Below are 21,132 nucleotides of genomic sequence, written 5' to 3' on the forward strand. Positions count from 1 at the left end.
CTGCCCCGCGGCAGGGCCGGGGTGGGGGGGACGCGGGGCGTCCCGGCTCCCCGCCGAGGAGTGGCCGCGGAGGAGGAGGGTGCCCGCCGCTCACACCGCCGCCCGCTGCGCCGCGGCCCCGCCGCTGTCACTCCGTGGCCCGGCGCCGCCCCGCCGAGGGGAGCGGGGCGGAGGGAGGCTGGCCCCGGCGGCCGCAGCGATCAATGGGGAAGGCGGGCTGCGGCTGGCTACTGGCTTTAGGTGAGCCCCGGGGGAGGAGAAGAAGGGCCGGGAGAGGCGGGGGGCTGCCGCGGAGAGGAGCGCCCGGGGCCGCGCCGTAGAGGGGCAGGATGCGGAGGGGCAGGATGTGGCGGGGAGGCCGCCGGGCCCGGCCCACCCCGCGCCGCCGCCATAGCCGTGGCCACGACCTGGGCCGCCCCGCCTGACATGGCGCCGCGGCCCTTAGCGGCGGCTGGGGCGTTAATTGCTTCCTCCGAGATAACGAGCCGGCCATTCCCTCAGGCCCCAGCGGGGCCCCTCGGCGTCCTGCCGCCCCTTGTCTTCCCGGGCGCTGCGTGAGGGAGCGGCCTCTCAGCCGGGGCCGGCCAAGGGCCTTGCCGGGGAATGGGAGTCCGGCCCGCAGCGTTACCGGTGCTTTTTTGGTGGGAAGGTGACGGTTGTCATCGGCCAACTCCGGAATAAAGGGGAAAAAAGTGGCCCCGGGGGCGGAAAGGCGGTTCAAGAGACTTTTGATTTCAGCAGCTTTTTAGTGTTGGTGGGGATTAAAGTGCGGAGTGGCAAATACGTTGCCCTTTCGTTTTTGTTTTGTTTTTTTTTTTTCACTTGCCTTTTGCATGTCGTTTTGGATTTGTCAAGGATGAGAAGAAGAGAGTTAAGAACCTGCCGTCCCAGAAACTGTATGAGCCACATTGCCGTGCATTTGAGCTAAGTTTAATTGGCTTGGGTATTCTAGCTAAGCTGACAGACCCTAAGTTGAGATCTGTTTTCTTTTATTTACTTGTTTATCTCGTAGGACATAGGTGACTTTGGGATGAGAGGGACATAACACTCCAGCCATATGTAGTCCACAGAAATAATAGACAGTGTTTTAAATTAAGGGCTTGGACCTTTTCCTTCTAAGATAAATGACAAAACTTCATGGATTGCAGTGCAAGAATTCAGCTTCATTCTTTAAATTTCTAAGCTGGCAGTGGATACTACACAGACAGCAAGGCTGTCGGTCTGCTTAGCAAAACATTTTCTGATCCCATTTTGAATCCGAAAAAACAGTAACAAACCCTGGGAAGGTGAATTAACTAATACCTGAAGTTTTAAAGTTTATGAAACTATGAAATTATGAAATTTTGCTTGAGGAAATCCTCACCAAACGTTTGTCACTCCTGCTGACTGATTATTCTGCTTCTAAGTCACTCATTTCCTCCAACCTCATATCCGCTTTGTCCTCATGTAAGATTAGTTTCAAGTGCAATCACTATAAACATGTAATGTAATTTGGAATAGTATGGAACAATTGCTCTGGATTCTTCTTTAATCTTAGTAACCTCCAAGTTTTAGGAATTTGTGCTTGTTATTGGTGCCATGCTCAGCGTAGCCTGAGGTGGCTTCAGGACCTTCCCCAGAGCGTCTCTGTGCTGGGGCAGACGGGTAAACATATTTACTGGTGAGGTGTAGTAAAAACAGCTTTAACTTTGGTAAATAAGAAAATCTACAGCTAACCATGGCTTTGCATTCTAGGAAGCATCTCAGACCATGGTAAAAGTCTTTTCTGTGTTTTTCCTTGAAAGAGGAAGTTTTAGTTACTGAATTGGCCAACAGCAAAACAGTCTATATACCTTTTGCTGAAACTGGCTGGATACTACTGTGATGTAGAGCAGATGGTTTTCTCCCTTGTGTCTTGGGTCTGCTGCAACGCCCGGAGGTTTGTTGCGATTAGGCTGCCACAGAGGCATTTGAAAGGTCTGTTTAACTCGTGTTTTAAAAACAGGGCAGTGTGACTGGTAGCGAAGTAGGCGAGATGCAGAAATATCCTCACCGAAGGTTACTGTAGAAAATCACTGGCATGGAGAAATGCTGTGGTAAAGGGGGGAAAGTGCTCTCAATATTTTTCTAAGCAGAAGTAAGTCACCTCTCTAGGTGATGTCTGAGTGGCATTTGGAAAATAAGTGGCTCCATCTGGCTCAGTAAAATTTCCGCGACCTTCTCTTCATCTTGGTGGTAGAATATTAGTAAAATGTTCACCAAAGGCTGAACTTGAGAGGCTAAAATATCAACTTAGCGAACCCCTGGTTTTTACAGGTTCATTCCAGCTATGTGCCTCATGCAGGTAAAAGCCAAGAAATAATGCTTCTTAGAAAATCAGTGGCTGCAGCGAGTATTTTAAGACCATTCAAAATACTTTGCAAAAAAAAATACAGCTGCCTGTAAGGCCTATAAACAGATGGCAGTATTTTTTCATCGTTCTCCCAGTCTGTGATGACTGTTTTCTTATTACTGTTCTGAAGTTTTTTCGAGCCTTCCTTAGCCTAGACCTGCCAGGCAGCATGAACTTCCTCCTGTGAGTGATTTTGAATGTCCGTCCGTTCACCTCTGAGCCGGTTGAGGCTGCTCTCTGCCTTGCTGGATCAGACTCTCGGCTCATCTTTCATAACTGCCAAGGTCTTTCATAACCTCTGATCTTTCATAACCCCAGACGCTAGCCAGTTCCTCTCACATGCCTTTCGTAACCTACACACACGCCACGTGTTTAATCTTGTCCACTTTGAATAGGCCCATCCTGGATGAACCTGAAATACTGGTGTTTCTCGGGTGCTTCATCTGTCTGAATCCTCCTAAGCCCCAACCAGATTCATGTAGAGATCCGACTTCCTTCCCTGAGACAACAAATGCTCAGGCAGAGTGGAAAACCTGTTCCCTCTGACCTCAGAGCAGAAAATGGAGTGTACTCGTGGATTTCCTTCTCTCCCAGGGTGTGAAGCCCATATTGACTTAGGTGTGGCTCAACTGGAGGTGGTCATCTTCTTCACTTCCTGTCCCAAATCGTGGCACAGCATTCATCGGTGGGGCTGCTCTGCCGGCCACCTGGAGATCCCTGTTGCAGTCTGCTTGGTCCATGCTTCAAAAAGCAGGGTCGCTCTGAGGGGAAGCTGCTGCAGACGAGATTGGTTTGATTACACCTTTTAATAAGCGTTTAGCTTGCCATTCTCTTCTTCGACAGTAATTGCACGCTGCAGTGATGCAATAAAATCGGTTGTAGTTTTTGCAGAGGGAGGGTGACCTCTCTGGAGCTCATCGGCCATCAATGTGGAATCTGCAGGTGTCTTCCAGTGCAGATCCTTGTCACTTCATGGGTTTGATGGATGTTCCCTTAATAGGGAATTAAGTGGGAGAGCAAGTGGCTAACAGCTTTAATAAAAACAGAGAGGGGAAAAAAAAAAAAAAAGAAAAGGAAGTAATGTTTTGGAATTATTAGCCTGAGTGCAAAAGAGCATTTCCTCAGCATGACAAGCCAGAGGCTTGCTGCGCTGTTATTAAAGCACTTCAGTGGGAATCCATGCAGATGGTCTTTTTACACAGCATAGGATTATATTGGATTAGTCACATAAAATTTTTGTTTACTGTCTCTAGCCCTTTCCCTGGAGTTTTATCAGTACCTCATGAAGAATGAAGTTTGAGTCTGCCTTTAAGAGGTAACCCAGATGACAAGCTTTTTGTTTGTGCAAACTGCTACAGTGTTGTAGTTGTTTAGTGCGATGGTCACCTTGCAGTGAGAGATTTTATAGCTGATAATAGAGGATGTTTGGCCCAAATTTTTGTTTTGCCTTTTGAGCGTACAAGAAGGGAAGGTAAATTGCAAGGGGATGCTCTCTCTTCTTGCTGGACTCCCTTGAAGAGCTGTGCTGATCCCACTTCTGCTTCATCAGAGGCAAACAGGAATTACTAATGCTGGCACCGTTTTTCGTAACGCTCACACATGACTCATTACTGACATAACACTTGATTAGTGCACTATTCTAACTAGTGTATTAGATGTTTCTTGTGTTCCTTTTCTATCATGCAGAGTCATATTCTGACTACTTTTCTTCTCTCTACATCCAGAAGGCCCAGGGATTGCTGCTTGGACACCCTCTGCTTTTTCCCTCCTGCTACAAACTAACCAAAAGGTAGTCTCCAACTTGCGGTGCAGGAGTCTCCCTTCAGGTCTGCCGTGGGGGTTAGTTAACATGACAATCGAGACCTTTGGCTTCAAGGTCTGACAGACAGCTCTACTGGTAAAATGGCATCCTTCAGTGTTTTCTGGAATTTTCAGACTGGCTCTGTCATCCTGGGAAATTTTCCCTTCCAGGAGGTATGGCTGCGAGAGCCTGGGGTGCAAGTGCCTTTCATTCTCCACCGAGAGATATTTGTCTTCTCTGGAGGCAGTTCTGTGGACAAGGTAATACAGTCCCAAGCTGGTACTCTTTTTCCTAGACCATGTCTGTGGGTATAGAATAATATGTGGTAAAGGTCTTTTTCCCTGGCCTTGAAGGGAGAAACGGCAGACTGTATCTGCCACATGCATGCCAGTATTGTTTTTTGAACATTATCCACTGAAAATACTAAAAATACCTCCCCCAAAACAAACTAGTATTATAACCTGATGTTTCTATCACTGAAGGTGATACAGAACTTCTGTCAGTGTGCTGTGGCAGGGAGCCCTGTAGCTTAATTTGTTTTAATAAATATGACTTCTGTTTGGTTTTCTCAGCTTTAAGATTAAATTGATTTCCTCTTACATATTATGAGAAAAGATTTCTTATTTCTAATTCATCTTAAATCCAATCAGATCTTTGTGCTTTTCATCTGATGTGCAGGAAATGTTCACGTTTTGAACTGAATTCTGGCCTTTTGCATTTAGCTGTCCTCTTTGGTTGTGCCAAGGCTTAGGAAAGCCAGACTGCTTCTCCCTGTTTCAGGGAAGGCTCTTGAACACGAATGGAATTATTACTTCTTGGTCCAAGCTCAAAACAAGATGGAGAAAGGGCCTTTTTCCCGTGTTGGCCATTTTGCTTGAGATTGTTCCATGATTATTCCCCTGGCATTTGTCTGTGAGATTGACAGCACTGATTGTGCCAAAGAATGTAAGGGGCAGAAAGACAGTGCGAGCCTTGACATCTTCTGCCCTGAAAGGGACTCGGAAGTTCTTGCTGGCAGAGCTCGTGGATGGTAAGAGAGAGAGATTAATTTGGGACCAGTGAAATTTTTATGTGTTTTTAGAAAGGCATGTAGATTTTCACAGGAGAATTTTCATTTTTGGAAAATCTCATGAGGATAGTAGGTCTCTGAGGGTTGAAAGGACAGATACTGCCCTTTAATCTGCGTGGAAAAAAGGCTATGCTTGGAGTTGTTGTAGGGTTGCATCAAGTAATCCCATGCTCATAGATTAAATAAATTATTTTGGTGCACATGTAGCTGAAAAAAAGTGCTATGGGTCACATTCCTCCTGTTTGGCAGTAAGTAGCAGGCTCAGCACCACTGGAATCAATGACATTTTCATTAGTGTGTGCCAGCACACAAATTTGTTCATACCAAGCTGAGTTAGAAACAAAAATGCAAGGAAAAAAATAACATATTTAACAAACCAACTGAATGATAGTGCAGGGAAATGCTTCTGCTGTAATTATTTACAGTGGAAAGTAAGTATCTTAGTGGCATTTCATACAATTACTGTACAGAGAAGTTTTTAAAACATCATGTATTGTTAGTATCTCTGGAAAATGAACATGTTTCTTAATCAAGTACACAAAAGTCTTTTATCATTTGCATAAACTGTGTTTGTTTATACATGCAGGCTAGCATTATCTTTCAATTTTTGGCTGCTTCAAAATCTGATGTCCATCTGATGGCCTTGGGCCATTTTTACAGATCTATTGCATATCTTTAATTTGGAAGAATGGATGCTCATTTCAAAGTGGAGCCACTCAAAAACAATGACCACTTTTGAAAACGTTTGATCATAATTTGCATGATAAAACCTACAAGAACTTCAGCTGAAGCTTTTTCCAAGACTTTGAAGATACAAGTAGGAGGTTTTTTGGTGCCATTTGGATCAGCACTTGTTTGATAAAATCTGAATCTTACACAAACTCTTTGCAGGTCTAGCTGCATATTTGGGAAACCTGGCTGTTGTCTGCTTCCTCCATCTATCTTCAATTCCTGTGCCAGCCATGGAAAAGCAGGACAGAGGGAGGCTGTGCGGCTCAGTTTCTAGGGCAGAAATCAGTAATTCTTGTTTCTCTTTTATCTCTGTTGGCTCATTTCCCAACCTTTCTGTGTGTCGTTTTCCAGTCTGTAGAATAGAGAAGATGTTCTACTGGTAACAATTTTTGAGTTCTGAAAATATTTGGGTCTTAAAAACTATGAATTTGCTGCGTCGTTGTTAAGTCCTGAGTAAGCAGGTAAGACCAGCAGTGTGTCCAGAACTAGTTGTTGGCTTTGTAGAAGAGCTAGGGAAACAGGGTCTGTAGGTTTCATATCTGAGAATGACCCGAGACGTATGGTTGGCTTGTTTTCTCTCCTACTTCTGACCTGTCTAGGTTGTTTTCTGAGTGCTGCCCAGTGCTGCCCTTCCCATGCCCGCTCTAGTTTATACACAAGTCTTGAATTAATCCATCTGTGCTTCCTCCTCTTTTTGTTTTGCTCCACCCATAGTATTTAAAAAAAAACAAAACAAAACAAAATCAAACACCTGGGTACCATAGGAATGTCAGTCCTAGCAAGCCTTGCACATTGTTTATAAAATACTATTCCTTGATATTCAAGTGGCCTTGCCTTGTATGGTATTAAGCAGTTATGACTATGCCTGACATTCCCGATATTGAGGGAAAAAAATTGTTAACCATTGACAGGGAGATAATTGGTATGTAGGGTATACTGGATTCCACTGTGCTGATCCTTCTCCACCACTCTGTCTTATACTACAGCTTCCCTTTGTCACTGAATAATTATTTCTGAAGTAGTAATTTTACAAAGTTTTGCAAAATATTGGAATTACGATTATATCAGTGTGTTCTCTTCTAAATTAATAAAGTAGAATTATTGAAATGTTGGCCTAACAGGGGCTTTAAAATGATCCTTTTGTCTACTTGCTGTATGCCAGTATGCTGTACATGTTAGATATACCCGTATCCAAAGTCATGCCTGAGAGGTTGTTTCTCTGATGCATTTGTTAAAACCTCTAGTGTGGGAGAACTATGTGTATTTTTTCTTCTTTGATATTAAGAAAATTTTCCCTGTCATCCAACTGAAATAATCTCTATTGGAAAGTAACTTTATTTATGCTCATCTTCCTCTAGAGGACACGGGAAACAATTATTATCATCCTTTACAATAACAAAAGATAAAGTCAGTTAAAATGATTCTTGTCAGTCTTTGTTTTTTGGAGTAAACGAATGCAGTTATTTCAGCCCTTCCTGATATGCTGTATTTTCTTCCAAATGTAATTTTTACTCCTGTTTTCTAGACTCCTTAGGACATCATGTGAGATCTTGTTTGTGCTGGACAAAACAGAATAGAACTGAGTAATTGCATCTCAGGATATTGCTACTCCGTCTGGAAACGGGAATTCCCTTTTTCTGCAGTACCATTGTGTTGCTGGCTGGTATTATACTTCGCAATTTTTTTTTTTTTTAAATTTTTTTTACTACTGTTGTAGCCAGTTACATCCAGGTGTATTTTTATCAAGAAGTGACTTCCTGGTTTTCATACTATGAACTGTCAGTTGCTAATTTATTCAATGTTAGTTGCTGATTAAAGTAGCAGTTTTGTTGCCAGGCTATTTAGAGACAAGGTGACTCGTCACGGGCCCCAAGAATTAGCAGTGTCGTGGGCCTGCTTCTGCAGTTATGGAACCAATGCAGAAATCTTCACAGACAGAGAGGATTTCTGGCAGCAGTTAACAGCACGGGGACATTGTTCCCTCCCATGCACTCTTGCATTGTTAACAGCCTCACAGCTTGGATCTTGTGTATATCCAGCTCAGCAAAGAGCACAGAGCTCTGTGCAAAGTGCACGGAGTTGGCCAGATGAGTGACGGGCTGATGCAAGTTGATGGCGGAGGAAGAGAGATGCTGGGGATAGAGGTGCCCTGGAGATAGAGGTGCATGCCAGCTCCCTTAATCTGATGACGTTTACAGTTCCCACTTGCAGCCTAATGTGACCAAAGTGTCTTGTACCATTAGGTAAATTGTAGGCCCACAGCAGGCAGTAGTGAGCTGCTGTCACGTCCCCCATCTCTTCCCAGGCGTGAATGGTTCCTAGAAAAAAGGGCCAGACTCTGCAGTCAGGTGGGCTACACAGTCAAGATGGAGGTCATGTGGCATCTGGCAACATTTTACACCAAAAAGAACCCCATGGCAACATACAACGGACTGTAAGTAACAAGACAGGCAACATTTTCTTCAAAGACAGGAGATGCAGAGAGCAAAAGAAGGCTTAGATTTGAGACTTACAGAATAAGGGAGAAACAAGAAAGGTTTTGAACTGCCAGTAACAAAGGCTATTGAGACCAGCAGGCAATAATCACTGCTTTGGGTCAGTCTTGTTGTGATGGGTGATCTTCTTGTGACTGGTGAGTCCCTTCTGTTGATGTTATGTGTAAGGTACAGTCCGTCACAAGGGTGGAACATACAGGCTTTTGTCCTGCCTGTATGCTCTCTAGCCTGGTCTGCCAAGAATACCTGCAAAATACAAAAACCAAATGCAAACCCCAGCAAATAGTAGTAATACAAATACACAACAAACACTAAGGATAAAACCCTCCCACATTGGGTAGCAGCTATACCAGGTGTGATGTTATCTGCTGCCTTGATGGATGTTGTTGAAGAGCCTGCACCGTGGCTTCTGTTGTGATGGGGGTGGGAGATGCCAAGCACGCTGTTGTAGAGATACATAACTTGGTGTGCGTTGACGTACAGATGTGTCCATGCAGATCTGTAATCACCAGTATTCTCAATCCCACACCCTCGGTATCTGTTAGCCACAGAAAATAAAATTGCGAATAAAACTAATGACAATTTAAAAGAGATGTGCCGAGACTGGCTGGTTTTACACTGGCTCCCGAGGCTGAGGTTCCTAGCCACGGTAAAGCTGATTCCGGAGCCCCCCCCACCGCTGGATCAGGAGTCCCGCTGTCACCCTGGCGCGCAGGCCGGCTGGGAGATCTCTGCTTCAGGGGAAGTCAAACGCTCCGGGCGAGCTCCGGCGCCAGCCTTTCCCCGCTGCGGGGCGGCTGCTGCGCCGCGTCCCGCCTGCCTCGCACCTCGTCCGTGCCGCCCCGAGCGGAGGGAGGAGGCCTGTCCGGCGGGGGCCGCCGCCGCCTCCTCCCGCAGGCCCCGGCGGAGCGGCCGGCGCACCGCTTGCTCCCGTTTCCCTGGCAACGGCGGGGGGGGTGGGGGGAGGCGTGTAGTCAGGGCCCTTTTCGGTGTGCGGTCGCTCGCATGTGACGTCCACTGCTCGGAGCCTATCCGGATGGGCTTTGGCGGCTAAGGCGCCTGCTTAAGAGCCGTGAGGCGGGCGGTGGTGACAGGCAGTGAGCAGGCCAGCTAGGCGGGGCCCTTCCACGGCGGGGTCCCCCCGGGGCGGCGGGTGCGTTTGAAAGGGGGCAAGCGGGCCCCGTCTCTTCCAGAGGCGTCCTGGGGCCTCGCCGCCATGGCCCTGCCCGCCCTCCATAGGTGCCTCCAAGTGAGTGCGGCCCCCGTCCGGGGCGCGTCCCGGTGCTCGGGAGTCCCGCGGAAGGTCCTTCCGGCTCGGCCTGGAGAGAGCGCCCACGACCACTCGGGCACGGCGGCTCTTGGCTCGGCCGGGTTCGCCTTTACCGTCGGGGGCAGAGCTCACGCTTACAACAGCTTACGGTTTCTCGTTGCTAGCCTTCCTTCTGTCCACCGAGTATCGGTCGGCAGCATCAGCTGTACTTAGTACCTTGTAGGTTAGGGCAGAAGCTGGAGAGGGGCTTTTCACAAGGGCATGTAGTGATAGGATGAGGCGTAATGGCTTCAAACTGGAAGAGGGGAGATTTAGATTAGATATTAGGAAGAAATTCTTCACTCTGAGGGTGGTGAGACACTGGAACAGGTTGCCCAGGGAAGTTGTGGGTGCCCCATCCCTGGAAGTGTTCAAGGCCGGGCTGGATGGGGCTTTGAGCAGCCTGGTCTAGTGGGAGGTGTCCCTGCCCGTGGCGGGGGGGTGGAACTCGATGATCTTTAAGGTCCCTTCCAACCTAAACCGTCCTTTGATTCTAATATATTTAGTTGCATTTGGGTTGTAGATGAAGTGATAGGTGTGATTGTGTACTGCTGGGTGAGGTTCAGCAAATGTGTGTGCAAGAAATTCTGCTACTGTGGCTGTAGTTTAGCCTTGCAACTTCGGTGCAGTTAAAACAGAAATAAATACGAGTTTAGTTGCAGAGCTGATGTTTAGAAGTATAACTGAAAGTTTTTATGTTGTGTTCCTGTATTTTTTTTTAAACAAAACCAGTTTGCTGTATTATTCACTAATTATTTATGAAGTTACATTATGAGCTTTTAATGTGTATGTGTTTTAGTCAATTCTTCATAAAGTTTGAAGCCAATTATTTTCCTGCTGTTTTCCTTTGTGTATTTAAATGTAGTAAAACTTTTGAGAGAGAATCTTAATCTGAAATATCAGCTCAATTAATACTTGATTTTTCTTTTTTAATTGTCTTCCTTTTCAGCTCAGTGATGAAAATGAACAGTTAGTCAAGAAGTTGAAAAAACTACATATAAAAAATAAGGAGCTAGAAAAGAATCTGGGTCAGATCCAAGAAAAACTGCATCTGCAGCAGTTAATGCATGACTATGTCACAAGCAGAGAGTAAGAATTGTCAAGCGTTACTTTTTGTATCAAAAGAAGTGCAGTATTTCAGGACTTGTACCTTGTTACTCTTCACATGAACTAGACCTTATGTGTTCTGCATATTTTGAGGGGCTGCCTGTGAACAGGATGCTGGGGATGGAGAATGTTGGAGGTGTGTAAACGAACAAAGGATGGCTGGGGCAACTTGGACAAAATTCATTGTTGAAGTAACCCAAACAATTTAAATATTAATAAGTAATACCCCTGCTTAGCCAACATGCTGTCTCTCTCTAACTGCAAAGCGTTTTAGACTATTTTGCCCACAAACAGTAGTAACATGTTTAAATTGCATCAATACCGGTAAAAAAATCTGGAAACGGGGACCCTAGGACCTGAAAAACTATAGCACTAGTGTTTTGAAGAGTGTCCTGCCAGGATTTAAATACCTGTTTGGAAAAAATTTCAGGTTTAAATTTGGTGCGTTTATGAACCTGCATAGAAACCTCTATTGTCAATCTAACTGAAAAGTAACAGCCGTTTTCAGTTGCTTTGTTTGATTCAATTGAAATTGTAAAATCTAATTTTATTAAGCTGTTGTGTTTGTTTCAATTAAGTGTTCAAGTTCAAACAGAAACCCATTTATCGTGTAAGGGTGGATACAGCAAGGATCTTAATCTAGAGGGTGACAGTGTCAGGTGAGTTCTTGGAAACTGGTTCTTCACAGAATTAAACATTCTTCTTTGTGGGGTAGAGTATGTTGTTCATGGCTAAGTCAGTTGAATTTTGTTAGCTGTTATGGAAGCTGCTTTCAGCCTTTGAAACAATGGAAAATAATTTTATTTACGTTTAAAAGAAAATACTAAGTCTTAAATTAATCTTGGAAATATCACTAAACAAAGAACAAAATGGATTTCTTTCTCAAATCTTTCACTAAGAAAAATTGAATGAGCTAAGGAGGTTCCATGATGTGTGTGTGCACACGTGATCTTTTTTGTAGATTTTTTTAACATAGAATTATGAAATTTCATTTTCTATTTTGTAGGAGCTTTCTTAGCTCATTTTTATAGCTCAATTTTATATATATATATATATAAAATTTGTATGCTAATACTGTTTTCAGAGTAGGCAATTCTACTTTTCAGTCATAATTGATTCTAGAAGTGAGCCAATACTTACTCTATTTTGCCAATTAATGCTAGGAATAAACTCTTGTAACTGCATTTTTGATACAAAAGATACATTTTTGTTTAAAGATAATGTACATTGAACCATTTTAATGGCAAGACATGCTACGTTAAAATATTAGTCTATGACTTAATTTTAAAATAAATAGGCTCCATTCTTTCAAAGGTTCCTTTTTGTCCACTTACAGAAATGGGCTGTGGATCTTAAAAAGATAGAGGCAGTACCTACTGCTCTTGAGTCAAGCACGCTGTTCTTAGTGTTTCCTTTAGGTGTCTGTAGAAGGCCTGTTTTTTTTTTTTTTCTTTCTTTTATTTAAAAACACCTTTACAGTCCACCAGACTCTCTTTGCGAACTATGTACGAAAGCTGGGTGTCTAGCTTTGGGCTTGAATTGAGTACCTAATTAGATGCTCATGTTGAAGAAGTCCGAGTTATTCTTTGAATGTGGTGCTGGCCTTGCTTTGTATTAGGTTGCATGTAGATAATCTGACTTAGCTTTTTTTCTAGCATCTATTTGTATGTTATTTTACGGAGCTGTTCTGTACTAGTACTGCTCATCCCGCTTGTGGTGCGCAGTCATGACTTAGTATGAATGCTGGCTGTTATTCGAATTCGTAATAAAAAAGGAAAAATTTCTGTTCGTGTTCATCAGTTACATTATGGGCCGATACATGTAGACTGAATGCTATGAAATACTGTAGGTAATTAGTTTAGCGGAACTTGTGCAAGATAATATCAAAGGGAATGATAATATTCCGAATCTGTTTGTTTTACATTGATCTTACCCACTCACACTCACTTTCTCCTAGACTTCATTCACTCATATCCTCACGCCCACATACTGGGAAGCAATGAGGTGTGTGTGTCCAAGTGACCTGGCTAGGGTTGCTTGGGTGTGACATGGAGAGCTGGGGATGCTGCCTCATGAGTCCTCATCATGGGTTCGTGATTGGTGGCATGAAACTAGTTTCTGGGCAAACATTTTATATCCTTTAGGAGTGGTCTTTTGCTGTTCTTGTTGTGCTAATGGGGAGAGGAATGATCTATGTGACACGCTGCAAACTCGTTGCCACCCTGCTGTTGCTACTGTATAGGTCTTCCATGAACAAGTTATTTGTACTGAGGTTTAATCAGAGTGCGGCCATGTGGGCTGGACAAAAACAACAGGGTCCTCAGTCTGGCTGAGTGAAAGGGATTCTTTGCCATCGATGCAGACCATTCTTTCAATTCTTGCTTTGCTTTTTTTTTCTGGTGCTTTCTCTCTATATTGCTGGTCATGCTTCATCTTAAATATTTGTTACAAGTCTCTACAGTACAGCTACAGTCCAAGTGATCTCTATGGGGTATCTGTAATACTTTTATGATAAAGTATGCACGTTTTGCTGGCTTTCATATTGTATGGCAACTTATGCATTTTTTCTGTTTTAGACTACTTCAGATGTATAATGAGCTACAGAAACGTTATGTTAAAGAAATCAAAACAAACCAGGAGCAAAGTGAAGAAATTAAAAATCTCACTGTAAGTAGAATTTGTAGGAGAGGGTATCAAATAGCTAAACGTAAGCTTTTAGGGAGACTGAAAAGTAATTCTTACATTTGTAATATGAGACCCTGTTTTTCTTTCTATACCCTTTTTTGTTTCCCATGCCATTGAGACAATGGAAAGCAGTCTATAGTTCCCTTTGAAAGTGAACTCTGTCACTGGTATGTCTGTAACTGAAAGCTGTCTCCCCTTTGCTTGCTTTTTTCTTTACTCACCTACCTACCCCTCCTTCCAGCCTCTCTTGCACCAGCCCTGGTATTTTTCTGTATGAGTCATGAGCAGATTTATTTCAGAAATCCAGCAGTAAGCTAACCAAATGAAGGCAAATAGTCTTCTGTCAGGTAGCAAGATCTGTTGGATTGCTGTGCAAAGAGAGTAAGAGTTGTAGATGGAGCAAAGGTAGGGTCGTGTGGCCAGGAGTGGTTCAAGAAGCTTCAAGTGGGTATGGTCTCTTTAGGCATTGATCAAGCATTACAGCTTATCAGTCTAATTAGTTTTCTCGTAGAAGTCTGGAATGTGTGCTTCATTTGTTTGTAAATTACTATTCATTATGATTTGGATTATATGTACTTTTTTTTAGCAGTTGGCAATTGCTGACATAAAAGTATGCTTTATTGTGTGGAAAGCTTTAGTATCTTTGTGCGTATACATTTATACTGTCTTGCAAGTGTGTGCTCAGTAAAAGGCTTTTTTAAAAACACTTTTAATGTATGCAAAACTTCACTTGCTGTATTTTTTTCTCCTTTCAGACACTTTGGATGAATGTAGTTTTAAGTCAGCAATTGAAAGCTCTAGGTTTGCATTCAGGATATGTTTCCAGTTGTATTCAGTTGAACTGTGTTTGTTCTATGCATTTTAAAAATAAAGTAGTTTCTTGACAGATTAAAATTCATGAGCTAGAGCATAATCTTCAAGAACAGAGGCAGAGAATTCAGCAATTGGAAAGTAAAAAGGTTTCCTGGAAAACTAGTGCTGGTTTTGGAAAAAGAAGTCGAACCCCAGAGGGAGAAGTAACATCTCGCAGGAGCATGTCTAAAAAGAAGGAATCTTGTTGCAGTGAATATTTAGGTAATGGTACAGTTGATTCCTGATGATGTTCCTTCCAGTATGCCCATCACAGAGGATGCATTTCATTTCTGATCCAAAGGCACATTCCAGGTTATTTCTTTTATTTCAACCATCAGTATCTAAAAGGTTTTTAATTTTTGAAAACCTGTTATGTAAAAATGGCATCTTGTAATCAATGTCCTATCTATGGATCCATCCCTGCGTTTGTTTGTGATTAAAAATAAGCGTTGCTGCTTTTCTCTTTTTCTGAAACTGATATGTTGGTGTAATCATGTGTAGGAGTGCATGACTGTATTTAGTACTCTTTATTATTTATTCCTGTAAGTTGTATCTATGCAGATCTCTTAGTGATAACTTTGCTGCTCCGTTCTTTGGTTTTGAGACACTGATACACAAAAGAACCTGTTTTTAGCCTTAAAATATGGGACAAACCCAGACAATACTGGTTTCAGCATATTCTTTCTTATAAATACATCCACAAGTTAAGGTGCAATCCTGTTTCACTTCAGAGCTTAAAAAAAAGAGATTGCAGAGATCATATAATGTAGGCGTAATTTTCAGGAAGTGTGTGCTGTCAGTGAAGGCTAACGTGAACCTCTTGTAAGTCAGAAATAAGGCAATCAGGGCACGCAATGCATGTTTTGTGGATTTTAAAGTAAAATAATTCCACATTCTAAGAATATGGCAGACTCAGATTATCCAGTTGGCAGATCCTGTTATCTTGCATAGTACCTGGGAGCGTGCTGGGCTGATTCTTAAGAAATCACTTTATGAAAAAGGTACTTTAAAAAGCTGAACCATAATTTTCTAATATCACAAAACGTGGGCAGCTCTTTAGCTGTAATATGATTCATGTGAGGGGGAGGTTGACTGTAATGGTTGAAGTCTATATTTTTTTTATTTGAATATAGAGCTATTGTTGAAGGAGATTAAAAAGCTGAAGAAAGAAAATGAAAAGCTGTCTACAGAAAGGAGAGCACTAAAAAATGAATTAGCCGGATTAGACAAGGTAATTTATTTTAGGACAAGTATAAGAATAGGTGATTTTTGAAAAACGAACTTTACTGCCTGAACTGAAACTTGTCTTTAGGCTGTACATATGTTGTTATCAAGCAAAATACATCCAAAAAATCAGTTTATAGCATCTGAGAAAGAGATAGAAATGAATGACTCCTTGAAACATTAATGTCCTACTGTACTGCTTGTCTAAAGAAGAAGAATAATGCAATTTTATTTATTTATTTATTTTTACTCAGATCTGGATTTTCTTGTGGATTTTTTTTAATGTTTGGGCAATTTGGTTTCCTTCATGAGAGATTATTTGCCTCAGGTCGTTACGACATTAAAATTGTAACTACTGGTAACAGTCTTAATTCCTTCCAACAGACACTTGCAGAGATAATAAAAATATCTTTTTGAATGATCACTTCTATTGCTTTGTGATGTCTGTGAGAAGAAAGCTGTTTTCTCTTGAACTTAAATGTATCAAAATTACGCCTCTGACAGAACTCTAAGCTTAGGGAGGACAGAGGGGAGGGCTTTGAAGTTTTTATGATCGATAGGTGAAGAAAGTAAGTGTGAAAATTTGGTAATTCTTGAAATTATGCGAGAAGACAAAGAGTTCTTATCTAGCTATAGACAACTCAGCTTAATGTACTGATCTAAGATTTTTATTTTCAGCAGACAACTTGTTTAAATTGGTTTTTTTTGCTTATTCTTCAAGTCCTGTGTTGGATATATATATATTTTTTAATCTCTTCTTATCTTGCAATCCTTTCTCCCAAGCTAAATAATATTATGCTAGCTTTCATGCCGGGGTAACAGTAAAATATGGTGATACTTCATTAGATGTGAAACTTGTAGAACATTGAGCCGGGGTGAGTTCTAGATCCCCATGTTGGGGAGTTAGGGACAACTTGTGGCTGAAAGTTTCATCTTTCAGAAGAGAAGTATGTAAATCAGAGGTTATGGCTTTTTATCACTGACCCTTTTTAAAGGTAGTTTTAAGTAAGTGTATGTTATTTAAGTTGTACGTAGCTATTAATTAAAAAAAAAAAATCATAAGAATAGGCAGTATGTCAAATATGGTGGATAGGACTTTCCAAGGTTGGTGAAATTAAGTCTTGGGTGATTACACTGTGCTTGCTGTCCTTGTATTTCCCAACAACTTCTGACTTCACTTACGGAGGATCCGAATTGCTCAATAGGCTTGAGTTGCAGGAGCTGAACAAAACACAGTTCCATTTAAGCTATGGGCTATCGATATTTTTAATAAATTAAGTTTATTTCTATTAATCTGAATTTATGTCCTAGTTGAATTAGGTATAGCTAGAACTACTTGCTAAGTTATGCATTCTGGGATAGCATAATTATGAAAGGATCAATATGAAAAAGTGAAACCACGTATGCTGTGACATTAAACAAGTTCAACAGGACTGTTTTTTTAGGGCTTTCTTATTGGATTGTCTCTACGTTCTGTTTAGCCTTACGTATTGCTCTCTTTCATTTCCTCTTTTGTTGTAAACTGCTTTTATCTGAGCACCTTGAACCTGCTGGATAGTGTTATCCATTTTAGGCTCTGTCAAGTTTAATGTATCATAAATCTTGCCCTTTGGAATATGAAAATCAAACTTTGTAACATAGTGCAGTCATAAGTAACAGATCCTATTCTGAAATAGGACGTTCATTAACAAAATGTACTTAAAGTTCTAAATGGAATTTACAAAGCAGTTAAAGTCTACCATATTTAGTCCTGGAAAGACATAAAATATTTTTATCCATTTTTTCCATCTTAAGTATTGTCTTCTTCAAATATTAACACCATCCTCCATGGTTTACTCTCCTCATCTCTCTCCTTGCCTTGTCCCTTATTCGTAATCTTGCAACTTTCAGATCTTCAAGTTAATGGTGCGTTATCTGCTACTGCCTGACTTCAGCATGTACAGCTGTATTTTTGCACAGATGAGTTTGACATTATTCCCTTGTCGTTTTGGACAGTCATTTTTTACCCTTATGATAAATCAACATTTCTTTCTTCTTGTAATTAATCTCTTGTATTATTAGTCTGTATTTCAGGCTCTAGCATATCCTGAATTCTGCTTATATTGTGTGTTCAGGGCAAAGTTTTAAATTATTACTTAAGATTATGGTTGATTGCTATATCTTGCTGTAGCTGTGTTCGCATAACTCAACCATATATTAATAAAAATATAGCAAGTGTCTTTGAACTTGGGAACAACTGAAATGCTGACTAGCTCTTATTGAGAATGTCTTAGAAAGAAACTCAAAGGTGAATATTTTTGGGTTTTTCTAGGATTTTTTTGAAGAGGTAGAAGATCTAAAGCATGCTGTACAGGAGTCTGTGAAACTGAATAATCAGTATGAAAAGTGCTTGAAACAAATAAGTGTAATGTTCGGACTTCCTTTTACAGCACATTTGTAACTACTGATTAATTTAATGGCAAGTAGATTTTCCACGTTTTTTTTTTATACTTACTGCAACATTTAAACCTACTATGACTTATGTAGTACCATATTTTGATAATATTACGGATTCAATAGTATGATCTCAATATGACATGAAATGAAATGCTCTCAAATGCTTTTGTATCTTGTGCCTTTGATTTTTGTTTATATGTTTTTTTTTTAAATAAACTGTGGTCTGTATAACTTCTACTAAGTTTCAAAACCTCTCTTTCACACTTGTAAGATACATTCATTGCAGGAGTGGTTGTGGGTGTTTATGGGAATATGATAAAATCTTTGTATTTTACTTTGAAGAATTTCCCAGTTTCTCCTTTTTTGTAAGCTATATAAAATCAAAGTAGATGTGTAGATTTGGCAGCCTTTATGAATTTTAGCCCTAAGGGTGTGCCAATGCAGACAGAAATTAATTCTATCATTAAATTATTACAAAGGGATTTCTTAAAAGAAAAGTGCTAAATCCCTGCTTGTAGAGTTTTTCTGTAATCATAGTAACAGGTTAAAATTTGTGGATGAAGGAAGGGTTTAGAATTGGAAAGTGTGTATTCAGAAAGATGGGTCAGAGAGTTGTCTTGCAGTATCAAAACAAGAATTTGTCAGAAGCTCCTACTTGACTGAAAAGCGAGGTATTTGAGGAGCTCTGGTACTTGAAGTGCTGAAAGGAAACTGGAGTGGAGAGAGTCACAGTTCACAAGGTAGGAATGTCACGTTGCTTCAGAGAGGGAGCTTGGGATGATAAGAGACAACTCCCAGTTGTAAGCGTGCCTTGCAGAAGGGAAACGTGGGATTTGAACCTGCACTTGTTTGTAACTACATTTCACAAAAGTTTAACATAGTTGTACAGATTTACGACTTTCAGATAATACCTTTGTGACATTGGGATGGGAGAACTGAGTGAAAACTTTATCACAAGGTTAGGAATACTAAGCTTGTTTATAACCTAATATAATTTCTTTGGCTTAATAAAAATACTTGCACGCTTGTTAGGGATGGGAGTAGGATTAGGTCTCTTGCGTGCCACTTGTGTGTGTTAGGATAGTTTTATGGAGTTGTAAATTAATAAATAAATTGGCCTCAAAGCATATGGGGTGTTCAGAGTTCCATATTCACTAAGTCAAAGAGAGGGTAAAACTCTGGCTATAGACCGTTGTATCAGGTTTCCCTTGTTTCATTCTTGGCTCACTTGTGAATTAAAGCTGGGTAATGTTCTGAACAGAGATGGAAAAGAGAAGAGTGATGCAACTTTGTGTTGCCAGTAAACTTGATGGATGAAAACAGGACAAATAGCATGCAAGGTGGAAGTATTTTAAGTGCAAAAATGTATCTAATATTAGTTAGTAAGCAAAATAAACATTAGTGCTGGAGAAGGAAAGCATCAAACTTTTTTGAGTGCTAGTCACTGGAGCATTTCTTTTTCCAGTTTTGTGGTATAAAGTTACACTTTTAGCATGCTTAAACTTTGGTGACATTAAATGAATCAGTAATTGTCCCCGTCCATGGGCTGATTAAGTGTGCAAAATGGTTCTTAAAACATGTAGGTGAGGAAAAGTTCAAGGTTATTTCTTGCCTTCCTAAAGAACATCTACATTGACTGAATACAAAGTTGTCATGACTAGCAGAGTTTTGCTGTTTGCCAGCTACTGAAGGTCATAGTTTTTCACTATAGAGTGCGTTCCCTGCCCAAACAATTGAAAATAATTAATATGGTGAAAATATTGATCTGACCTTTATGATGAGCTTTTAAAAATCAATTTTGCATCAGGCCACTCCTATCTATTTAGAACAAGAAACTGTGAGAGATCTTTCAGTCTTATAACTGAGATCCTCAAGTTTTAGTATGAAGCCAGATTCTAGTCTAATCTTAATAACCCACCAGGCAGGGAGGAGTATTGTACAATGTATTGTACAGCGACATGTTGAACCACAGCTCCATCTTGCAGCCTGTGTGTGGGCTGACAGCCTTATTTTTGACCTCCGCATCACGTGCAGGAGGATTGCTTGGTTTTGCATGGCTCTCCGAGCGTCCTCGGGTACCCGTATGTGAGGTTCGGACTACTACTAAGTGAGCCCGGTTTCTGCATAAACCGCTTTGGTGCGCGGAGATGTGCAGCCACAGTTGGGATGTGAGCAGCCACGGGCTGGCGGGGGGGAGCGAGTTGGGCAGGGATTTCCGACGGCCAGTAGTCGGAGTTTTCTTTCAGCTCATTCTCCATCACTGATTTTCTATGATTTCCTTCTTTTTTTTTTCCTTTCCTCTTCTCTTTTTCTTTTACTATGAGGAAAGCTGGAAATGTAGGGTGCAGATGGGAGACCTCTGGCATCTTCCACATCTGCAGTACAACTCCCAAAATAGTAACAGCTAGCAGCAGAAATGCCGGGACAGGGAATCTGTGTAGAAATGACCGGCTCTGTGGTTTTGATTGTATAAGTTGCTGCTTGTGACTTTTGAAAATGGCAGTTTTGCCTAGTTTTTCTTTTCTAGTAATTGCAGGTTTTGAGGTTTGTGGGTTTTGGGTTTGTTTTTTTTTTTTTTGCATTTGATGGGAACATTTTACTTCTGAAGATCTGATTTTTTTTTTATTTTTTTCACTGACCTGTAACACTTTTTTTTTTTTGCTGCAGCTCTGTAGCTGTTCAGACAGCTTCCAAAGAAATTTGATGTGTGAAACATAATCTAATGAAAAGCTTCTAGAGAATGCATAGATATTGATAGCAAAATGACGGGCTTTATTTGTTTTAAGCTTTGTGTAGGCTGTGAATAAGAAGAGTCATAGATTTTTTTGGATTTATATTATTTCTTTGGGTGCCTGATGCAAGTTAAACAACTTACTGGCATTTTCTGTTCAAATCGTACTATTTTCCTTGGAAGAGGAGGCTGTCTAGGACTACCGAGCCTACTTCCAAATTGTGGGGTAGGTGCAGTTTGTGCAGGATAAGGCCATATGAATTTGTGTGCTTACAGTTCAGAACTTACCTGTCTTTTGTCCTTGTTGCTATGTCTGTTGA

The 21,132-nt window shown here is 41.3% G+C and overlaps 1 protein-coding gene across 16 annotated transcripts in view; it reads left to right on the forward strand.

Annotated features, from left to right (window-relative positions):
- The first annotated feature begins 118 nt into the window (after window positions 1-118).
- Window positions 119-21,132, forward strand: part of MPPE1 (metallophosphoesterase 1) — a 32,961-nt gene continuing 11,947 nt past the window's right edge. For 3 of the 16 annotated variants that reach the window (XM_063326510.1, XM_063326525.1, XM_063326527.1), the window contains exons 1-4: window positions 10,735-11,020; window positions 11,463-11,543; window positions 13,461-13,551; window positions 14,325-15,652. The gene's annotated coding sequence lies outside the window, so the exon portion shown is untranslated. Of the gene's footprint in view, window positions 241-9,603; window positions 9,718-10,734; window positions 11,021-11,462; window positions 11,544-13,460; window positions 13,975-14,324; window positions 15,653-20,940; window positions 21,039-21,132 lie in introns of those variants that run through there. The other 13 variants (XM_063326516.1, XM_063326513.1, XM_063326514.1 and 10 more) reach the window with 13 other exon arrangements.

Source organism: Chroicocephalus ridibundus, chromosome 2 (assembly GCF_963924245.1).
Source record: "Chroicocephalus ridibundus chromosome 2, bChrRid1.1, whole genome shotgun sequence".
In the NCBI taxonomy this organism is placed as follows: domain Eukaryota; kingdom Metazoa; phylum Chordata; class Aves; order Charadriiformes; family Laridae; genus Chroicocephalus; species Chroicocephalus ridibundus.